The sequence below is a fragment of the Canis lupus genome, chromosome Y, assembly GCF_048164855.1.
Source record: "Canis lupus baileyi chromosome Y, mCanLup2.hap1, whole genome shotgun sequence".
In the NCBI taxonomy this organism is placed as follows: Eukaryota; Metazoa; Chordata; class Mammalia; order Carnivora; family Canidae; genus Canis; species Canis lupus.
The window spans coordinates 8,760,836-8,771,888 of NC_132877.1; positions in this window are offsets into that span (position 1 = coordinate 8,760,836).

Below are 11,053 nucleotides of genomic sequence, written 5' to 3' on the forward strand. Positions count from 1 at the left end.
GGAAGGCCCATTGATCTCCTAAAGCCAAAGGACTCACTGTATGTCCCTGTATTGTACCCTCTCATTATATTCTTCCAAAACATACTTGGGGCTGTGGGCAAGGGCCTTCTGGAGCTGGGGATATGAATTGCCCTTCTCCACTGTAGTCTTGGTAAGTGAGAGTCAACTTTCTGAGCCCAGGGTCCCTCTGCAGTTAAATGGGGTCAATAGCACTCACTTGGAGTTCTCAGGATTTAATGAGAAAACAAGGCCCAGGTAAAGGCCTATAACTCTTGCTCATCTCCACCCCTCCTCAGGCCTAGGAAACCCCTGCCTGGTCTACCCCGATGCCCAGCCCTGCTGGTTGTTTTGGTGCAGAGCAGCAAGAATAGCTATGGCCACACGTGGATCCAGCAAGATACAAACTGTGAGAATTTGGACATGTCACTGCTCAATCAGAGGCTGAGCTTGTGCATTTGTGGAAGTAGAAGCTTCACTCCTAGAACTGAGACAGCAGTGCCTGGTCTATTCATCCAGCGCACACTGTATGATACAGCCTTCATTGCCATCTTAACCATTTCATGGGCACAGTGCCATAGACAGCCCATGGTCCAGGAACCATTGCTCAGAGAGGTAGAGTGACATGTCCACAGGCACCAAGTGAGGCATAGTGATGCTATCCTGAGCCTCACTCTCCTGTGTAGCTTCCTTCCATTGGATAGCAGTCCTCACACTGGAGGTACTTCCACTCCCACTCAAATTTCCCTAATTCCTTTCTAGGCCCTGTGGAGAGGTGATCCCTGGAGAAGTTACTAGCCCACCTCCTTTAGGCTCAGTACAGAGGCTGTGACAGGGTCATGGCTCCATTTGCACCTAGCCTGGAAATGGAATGGAGAAACACCCCATACCCGGCCCAGGTAGGGATGGAGTTCTGGGAGATGCTTTGGCTCCCTGGACCCAGAGCCCAAGAGAAATGGATTTGATGCCTTCAGCAATCTCAGCACCTACTTCCTCCTGGCACAGAGCAATGCACTGGGGTCGGGTGACAGGGGTAGATTTCATGTCAATCACACAGCCCATCATTATGGTGGATTTGCTACGAGGACTTGCTTTGTGGAATCTCCTTTAATCCTCACTGTACCAAGTGACAGATGGTGTTATTATTCCCAAAGAGAGATCTGGAAAATAAAGTCTGGAGAAGGAAAGTGATTTGTCTGAGTCCACACAGCTAGGTGCTGTTGGAGGTCAGAATCAGAATTCTTCTCTTATGCAGACAAACTATTACGTGATATTGAACTTCTAAAGACAGAAGACAGTTTAGGACCCCAAATATACCCGGCCTACTATTTATTTAAATGCCTCAATTGTGTTTCTTGTTCACTAGGCTTTTCCTAGTATAGGTTTCCAAAATGTTCATCGAAAAAATGTCCTCTAATCTTGAGAAACCATACATGGTTGTGAAAAAAGGAAATGCTCCACTGTCATTTCTTCAAATGCTTTGTGTGTTCCATTCTCCATATTTTCTTCTAGAAGCAAAGTTAGATAATTCGACCTTCTACTTCAGGCTTCATGTTATTTCCCTAATTTATTTACATAATCCATTTCTTTTTGTTTTAAGGTTTTATTTACTTATGATGAGAGACACACACAGAGAGAGGCAGAGACACAGTCAGAGGGAGAAGCAGGCTCCATGCAGGGACCCTGACATGAGACTCGATCCCGGGTCTCCAGGATCACAGCCTGGGCTGAAGGTGGTGCTAAACCACTGAGCCACCCAGGCTGCTCTACATATTCCATTTATTTGTCTATCTGAACTGTGTAAATCTGTCAGGTTTACCTTCCATTTTTAAAAAAGATTTATTTATTTATTTTATTGAGGCAGAGACACAGGAGGAGGGAGAAGCAGGCTCCATGCCAGGACCCCGGTGGGACTCGATCCCAGGATCCCAAGATTGCACCCTGGGCCAAAGGTAGGCCCCAAATCCCTGAGCTACCCAGAGATCTCTGTACCTTCCATTTCTTTTCTTTTTTTTTAAATTTTTATTTATTTATGATAGTCCAGAGAGAGAGAGAGAGAGAGGCAGAGACACAGGCAGAGGGAGAAGCAGGCTCCATGCACCGGGAGCCCGACATGGGATTTGATCCCGGGTCTCCGGATCACGCCCTGGGCCAAAGGCAGGCACTAAACCGCTGCGCCACCCAGGGATCCCTGTACCTTCCATTTCTGTCTGTCACTTTCACATATCCCTAATCTGACATAACTGAATAAAGGAGTACTTATAGTCTGTCTTTATTGGGACACCTGGGTGGCTCAGCAGTTGAGTGATATCTTCAGCACAGGACATGATTTCAGTACTGGGGATTGAATCCTGGGCCAGGCTCCCCACGATGATTGTCTTTTCTCTAATTGACTTATTTCATTCAGCAGAATACCTTCCATATCCATTCATGTCGAGCCAATGACAGGTATACATTGTTTCTGACACCAGAGTAATAATGAGTTGTGAGTGTGAAATATATATATATATAGATATAGATATAGATATAGATATATATAGATTAGATATATATATATATATATATATATATATATATAATCAGTTGTCACTCTGTGTTACAGGACCACATCTTATTTATCCCTTCATCTGTTGAAGGACATCATGGTTCCTTCCACAATTTGGCTATTGTACACATTGGTGATATAAAATAAATGTTGGAAGGCAGGTGTCCTGTCTTTTCACCACATCTGTATTCTCGGGATAAGTACCCAATAGTTCAATAGCTGGGTCATAGATCAGCTCTTTTTTAAAATAAATTTATTTTTTATTAGTGTTCAATTTGCCAACATATAGAATAAAACCCAGTGCTCATCCCGTCAAGTGCCCACCTCAGTGCCCGTGACCCAGTCACCCCCACCTCAGGCCCACCTCCCTTTCCACCACTTCTAGTTCATTTCCCAGAGTTAGGAGTCTTTCTGATATTTCCCACTCATTTTTTTCTGATTTCCCGTTATTCCCTTTCACTATTTTTTATATTCCCCAAATGAATGAGACCACATAATGTTTGTCCTTCTCCGATTGACTTATTTCACTCAGCATAATACCCTCCAGTTCCATCCATGTCAAAGCAAATGGTGCATATTTGTTGTTTCTAATGACTGAGTAATATTCCGTTGTATACATAAACCACATCTTCTTCATCCATTTATCTTTCGATGGACACCGAGGCTCCCTCCACAGTTTGGCTACTGCGGACATTGCTGCTATAAACATCAGTGTGCAGGTGTCCCGGCGTTTTATTGCAACTGTATCTTTGGGGTAAATCCCCAGCAGTGCAATTTCTGGGTTGTAGGGCAGGTCTATTTTTAACTCTTTGAGGAACCTCCACACAATTTTCCAGAGTGGCTGCACCAGTTCACATCCCCACCAAAAGTGCAAGAGGGTTCCCCTTTCTCCACATCCTCTCCAACATTTGTGGTTTCCTGCTTTGTTAATTTCCCCCATTCTCGCTGGTGTGAGGTGGTATCTCATTGTGGTTTTGATTTGTATTTCCCTGATAGCAAGTAATGCAGAGCATTTCCTCATGTGCATGTTGGCCATGTCTATGTCTTCCTCTGTGAGATTTCTGTTCATGTCTTTTGCACATTTCATGATTAGATTGTTTGTTTCTTTGCTGTTGAGTTTTTTATAGATCTTGGATACTAGCCCTTTTTCTGATAGGTCTTTTGCAAATATCTTCTCCCATTCTGTAGGTTGTCTTTTAGTTTTATAGACTGTTTCTTTTGCTGTGCAAAAGCTTCTTATCTTGATGAAGTCCCAATAGTTCATTTTTGCTTTTGTTTCCCTAGCCTTCATGGATGAATCTTGCAAGAAGTTACTGTGGCCAAGTTCAAAACGGGTGTTGCATGTGTTCTCTAACATTTTCATGGAATCTTGTCTCACGTTAAGATCTTTCATCCAGTTTGAGTTTGTCTTTGTGTATGGTGCAGGAGAGTGGCCTAGTTTCATTCTTCTCCATGTGGATGTCGAATTTTTCCAGCACCATTTATTTATTTATTTTATTTTATTTTATTATTTTATTTTATTTTATTATTTTATTTATCTTTTTTTGTTTTTTTGTTTTTTTATTTTTTATTGGTGTTCAATTTACTAACATACAGAATAACCCCCAGTGCCCGTCACCCATTCACTCCCACCCCCCGCCCTCCTCCCCTTCCAACACCCCTAGTTCGTTTCCCAGAGTTAGCAGTCTTTACGTTCTGTCTCCCTTTCTGATATTTCCCACACATTTCTTCCCCCTTCCCTTATATTCCCTTTCACTATTATTTATATTCCCCAAATGAATGAGAACATATAATGTTTGTCCTTCTCCGACTGGCTTACTTCACTCAGCATAATACCCTCCAGTTCCATCCACGTTGAAGCAAATGGTGGGTATTTGTCATTTCTAATAGCTGAGTAATATTCCATTGTATACATAAACCACATCTTCTTTATCCATTCATCTTTCGTTGGACACCGAGGCTCCTTCCACAGTTTGGCTATCGTGGCCATTGCTGTTATAAACATCGGGGTGCAGGTGTCCCGGCGTTTCACTGCATCTGTATCTTTGGGGTAAATCCCCAGCAGTGCAATTGCTGGGTCGTAGGGCAGGTCTATTTTTAACTCTTTGAGGAACCTCCACACAGTTTTCCAGAGTGGCTGCACCAGTTCACATTCCCACCAACAGTGTATGAGGGTTCCCTTTTCTCCACATCCTCTCCAACATTTGTTGTTTCCTGCCTTGTTAATTTTCCCCATTCTCACTGGTGTGAGGTGGTATCTCATTGTGGTTTTGATTTGTATTTCCCTGATGGCAGGTGATGCAGAGCATTTTCTCATGTTCCAGCACCATTTATTGAAGAGACTGTCTTTTTTTCCAGTGGATAGTCTTTCCTTCTTTGTTGAATATTAGTTGACCATAAAGTTGAGAGTCGACTTCTGAATTCTCTATTCTGTTCCATTGATCTATGTGTCTGTTTTTGTGCCAGTAGCACACTGTCTTTATGACCACACCTTTGTAGTACAACCTGAAATCTGGCATTGTGATGTCCCCGGCTATGGTTTTCTTTTTTAAAATTCCCCTGGCTATTCGGGGTCTTTTCTGATTCCACACCAATCTTAAGATGATTCATCCCAACTCTATGAAGAAAGTCTACATTATTTTGATAGGGATTACATTAAATGTGTAAGTGCCCTGGGTAGCATTGTCATTTTCAAAATATTAATTCTTCTAATCCATGAGCATGGAATATTTTTCCATCTCTTTGTGTCTTCTTCAATTTCTTTCAGAAGTGTTCGGCAGTTTTCAGAGTTGAGATCCTTTACCTCTTTGGTTAGGTGTATTCCTAGGTATCTTATGCTTTTGGGTGCAATTGTAAATGGGATTGATTCCTTAATTTCTCTTTCTTCAGTCTCATTGTTAGTGTATAGAAATGCCACTGATTTCTGGGCATTGATTTTGTATCCTGCCACATTGCTGAATTGCCATATGAGTTCTAGCAATCTTGGGGTGGTGTCTTTTGTGTTTTCTTTTTTTTAATTTTTATTTATTTATGATACTCACACACAGAGAGAGAGGCACAGAGACACAGGCAGAGGGAGAAGCAGGCTCCATGCACCGGGAGCCCGATGTGGGATTGGATCCCGGGTCTCCAGGATCACGCCCTGGGCCAAAGGCAGGCGCCAAACCACCGTGCCACCCAGGGATCCCTCTTTTGTGTTTTCTATGTACAGTACCATGTCATCTGTCAAGAGGGAGAGTTTGACTTCTTTGCCAAATTTAATGCCTTTTATTTCTTTTTGTTGCCTGGTTGCTGAGGCTAAGGCTTCTAGTAGTATCCTGAATAGCAGTGGTGAGAGTGGATATCCCTGTTGTGTTCCTCATCTTAGGGGAAAGACTCCCAATGACTCTCAATGTTTCCCCATTGAGAATGATATTTGCTGTGGGCTTTTAATAGATGGCTTTACAGATGCTGAGGAATGTTTCCTCAATCCATACACTCTGAAGAGTTCTGATCAGGAATGGATGCTGTATTTTGTCAGATATTTTCTTTGCATATGATTCTTGTTTTTTCTCTTGCTGATATGATCAATCACATTGATTGCTTTAGGAGTATTGAATGAGTCTTGGATCCCGGGGATAAATCCCACTTAGTCATGGTGAATAATCTTCTTAATGTAGTGCTGGATTCTATTGGCTAGTATCTTCTTGAGAATTTTTGCATCTGTGTTCATCAGGGATATTGGTCTAGAATTCTCCTTTTTTTTGGTGGGGTCTTTGTCTTGTTTTGGAATTAAGGTGATTCTGGCCTCATAGAACGAATTTGGAAGTAGTCCATCTCTTTCCATCTTTTGGGACAGCTTTAGTATAATAGGTATTGTTCCTTCTTTATATGTTTGATAGAATTCCCCTGGGAAGCCATCTGGCCCTGGAGTTTTGTGTCTTGGTAGCTGTTTGATGACTGCTTCAATTTCCTCCCTGGTTATCAGCCTGTACAGGTTTTCTATTTTTTACTGCTCTAGTTTTGGTAGTTTTTGGTTTTCCAGTAATGCATACTTTTCTTCTAGATTGCCTAATTTATTGGTATATAGCTGCTCATGATCTTTTAAAATCGTTTGTAATTCTTCGGTATTGGTGGTGTTCTCTCCTCTTTCAGTTGTGAGTTTAATAATTTTAGTATTTTCTCCTTTGTTTTTAATAAGGCTGGCTAATTGTTTAGCTATAATGCTAATTCTTTCACAAAACCAACTCCTGTTTTTTTTTTTTTAATCTGTTCCACAGTTCTTCTGGTCTCTATTTCATTGAGTTCTGCTTGAATCTTTATTAACTGTCTTCTTCTGCTGGGTGTAGGATGTATTTTCTGTTTTATCTCCAGCTCCTTTAGGTGCAAGTTTAGCCTTTGTATTTGAGTACTTACCTCTTTTTTTTTTTGAGGGATGATTGTGTTGCGATGTATTTCCCCCTCAGGAGTGCTTTTGCTGTATCCCAAAGATTTCAAATGGTTGTATCTTCATTCTCATTAGTTTCCATGAATCTTTTAATTCTTCTCTAATTTCCTGGTTGACCTTTTCATCTTTTGCAGGATGGTCTTTAACCTCCACATGTTTGAATTTCTTCCAAACTTCTTCTTGTGATTTAGTTCTAGTTTTAAAGCATTATCATCTGAACATATGCAGGGGAGAATCCCAATATTTTGGTATCAGTTAAGACCTGATTCGTGACTCAGGATGTGGTGTATTCTGGAGAAAGTTTCATGTGCACTTGAAAAGAGAATGTGTATTCAGTTGAATTTGGATGTAAAATTCTGTAAATATCTGTGAAATCCATCTGGTTCAAGGTATAATTTAATGCTCTTGTTCCTTTGGAGATGTTGTGCTTATAATACCTGTCAATTACAGAAAGTGCTGTGTTCAAGTCTCCCAGTTTACGTGTATTATTAGCTAAGTATGTATTAACTTTGGTTATTTTTTGATTGATATACTTGGCAGCTTCCACATTCGGGGCATAAATATTGATGATTGTTAGGTCCTTTTGTTGGATAGATCCTTTAAGTATGATATAGTGTCCCTCTTCATCTCTTACTCCAGACTTTGGGATAAACTTTAATTTATCTGATATGAAGATGGTACCCCTGCTTTCTTTTGAGGACCATTTGAATGGTAAATGGTTCTCCAACCTTTTATGTTCAGGCTGTAGGTGTACTTACTTGTAAAATGAGTCTCTTGTAGACAGCAAATAGATGGGTCTTGCTTTTTTATCCAGTTTGATACCCTGCGCCTTTTGATGGGGTCCTTAAGCCCAGTCACATTCAGAGTTACTTTTGAAAAATAAGAATTTAGTGTCATCATGATACCTATTGAGTCCCTGTTTTTGTGGACTGTTTCCTTGGCCTTCCTCTTCCTTTTACATATTTGGCAGCTCCCACATTCGGAGCATATATATTGAGGATTGTTAAGTCCTCTTGTTGAATAGATCCTTTAAGTATGATATAGTGTCCCTCTTCATCTCTCACTACAGTCTTTGGGGTAAATTTTAGTTTATCTGATATAAGGATGGCTACCCCTGCTTTCTTTTGAGGACCATTCGAATGGTAAATGGTTCTCCAACCTTTTATTTTCAGGCTGTAGGTGTCCTTCTGTCTAAAATGAGTCTCTTGTAGACAGCAAATAGATGGGTCCTGCTTTTTTATCCAGTCTGAAACCCTGCGCCTTTTGATGGGGTCATTAAGCCCGTTCACATTCAGAGTTACTATTGAGAGATATGAGTTTAGTGTCATCATGATATCTATTCAGTCTTTGTTTTTGTGGACTGTTCCACTGAACTTCTTCTTAAAGGGGAATTTTAAGAGTCCCCCTTAAAATTTCTTGCAGAGCTGGTTTGGAGGTCACATATTCTTTTAGTTGCTGCCTGTCTTGGAAGCTCTTTATCTCTCCTTCCATTTTGAATAAGAGCCTTGCTGGATAAAGTATTCTTGGTTGCATGTTCTTCTAATTTAAGACCCTGAATATATCCTGCCAGCCCTTTCTGGCCTGCCAGGTCTCTGTGGAGAGGTCTGCTGTTACCCTCATACTCCTCCCCATAAAAGTCAGGGATTTCTTGTCTCTTGCTGCTTTAAGGATCTTCTCTTTATCTTTGGAATTTGCAAGCTTCACAATTAAATGTCGAGGTGTTGAACGGTTTTTATTGATTTTAGGGGGGGATCTCTCTATTTCCTGGATCTGAATGCCTGTTTCCCTTCCCAGATTAGGAAAGTTTTCAGCTAGAATTTGTTCAAATACATATTCTGGCCCTCTGTCCCTTTCGGCGCCCTCGGGAACCCCAATTAAACGTAGGTTTTTCTTCCTCAGGCTGTCGTTTATTTCCCTTAATCTATCTTCATGGTCTTTTAATTGTTTGTCTCTTTTTTCCTCAGTTTCCCTCTTTGCTATCAACTTGTCTTCTAGGTCACTCACTCGTTCTTCCACCTCGTTAAACCTCGTCGTTAGGACTTCTAGTTTGGATTGCATCTCATTCAATTGATTTTTAATTTCTGCCTGATTAGCTCTAAATTCTGCAGTCATGAAGTCTCTTGAGTCCTTTATGCTTTTTTCTAGAGCCACCAGTAGGTGTATAATAGTGCTTCTGAATTGGCTTTCTGACATTGAATTGTAATCCAGATTTTGTAACTCTGTGGGAGAGAGGACTGTTTCTGATTCTTTCTTTTGAGGTGAGGTTTTCCTTCTAGTCATTTTGCTCAGTGCAGAGTGGCCAAAAGCAAGTTGTATTGGGAAAAAGAGAAAAAGAGGAGAGAAAGAAGGAAAGAAAAGAGAAAGAGAAAAAAAAGGGAAGAAAAAGAAAAAAAAACGAAAAAAAAAAAGAAGAAAAAGAGAAAGAAAAAGAAAGGAGAAAAAAAGGGGGTGGGGGAAGGAAACAAATCAAAAAGCAAAACAAAACAAAAACAAAAACAAAAACAAAAAACAAACAAAAAAAGAACCACCGGGGAGTATCTTCTGATTCTGTGTACTTTAAGTCCCTTGGCTTCTCCTGGAAGTTGTCAGTCTAGCTGGTGTTCTGGGGGAGGGGCCTGTTGTGCTGATTTTCAGGTGTTAGCAGTTGGGGGAGCTGCTGTGCCCCTGCCTGGTGCAGGGCTCAGTGGGGGTTGTTTACCCCGTGAGGCCGCAGGAGGAACAGCCCCAGTGTCAGGGCAGCTCTGGAAACCTGGATTCAGCTCCGGCAGGAACTCCGTCTGCAGGGCCTGGAGGCTCCAGGGCGGGGCCACTGATGTGCTCATCTGGGGCAGGAGCGTCCTTGCTGTCCTGGGCCCTCCCGGCCTCTGCCTGTCCCGGGGGAGGCCGGATCCTGGGCTGTGTCCCGGCGCCCTGTGCTCCGGAGCCTGCGCTGGTGGATTCGCGCTCCCGGGCCGCGCAGCCACCTCCGCGGAGCTGCCGCCCGAGCCCCTCCGAGCTGCTCCTGGAACCGCGCAGCCCCCTCCGCACGGAGCCTCTTCCTCTGCCCGAGCCCCTCCGAGCTGCTCCCGGGGCCGCGCAGCCCCCTCCGCGGAGCCGCCGCCCGAGCCCCTTCAGCTGCTCTGTGTCCTGCCGGGTCCCGCTGTGCGCACTGCAGCCCTTAGGGAGCACGGCGCACTCTCCTGGGCGCGCAGTTGCTGTTACTGTCCCCGGGAGCCCGAGGGCATCCTCGCTCTCCTGGGTCCTGCTCCAACTCCCCGCGAGCCCCTTTCCCCCGGGAAGGTCGGTGCAGCTCCTGCGTCTCCGGGACGGGGCTCTCCTGTCCTGGGGACACTCGCCCCGGCCTCAGCCCGGCTCCTCGCGGGGCCCCTCCCCCTTGGAGGCCTTTGTTCCTTTATTTCTTTTTCCCCGTCTTCCTACCTTGATAGATGCGCGAACTCTTCTCACTGTAGCATTCCAGCTGGTCTCTCTTTAAATCTCAGGCCGAATTCATAGATTTTCAGGATAATTTGAAGGTTTTCTAGGTAGTTGGGTGGAGACAGGTGATTTGGGGACCCTACTCTTCCGCCATCTTGCTCCTCCCCTTCCTCTTCCTTTTACAGAGTCCCCCTTAATAATGAAGATGTGGTATATGTATACAATGGAATATTACTCAGGCATTACAAACAACAAATATCCACCATTTGCTTCAAAGTGGAGGGACCTGGAGGGTATTATGCTGAGTAAAATTAGTCAATCAGAAAAGGAGAAATATTACGTGGTCTCATTCATTTGGGGAATATAAAAATTATTGAAAAGGAGTAAATGGAAAGTAGAGAAAATGAGTGAAAATATCAGTGAAGGTGACAAAACATGAAAAGCACCTAACTCTGGGAAATGAACAAGGGGTAATTGAAGGGGAGGTGGGCGGGGGATTGGCGTGACTGGGTTATGGGCACTGAGGGGAGCATTTGGCAGAATGAGCACTGGGTGTTATGCTATATGTTGGTAAATTAACTCCAATAAAAAACAAAAACTAAAGAACCAAAAAGAGCCCCCCTTAATATTTCTTGCAGAGCTGGTTTGTTAGTCACCTGTTCTTTCCGTTT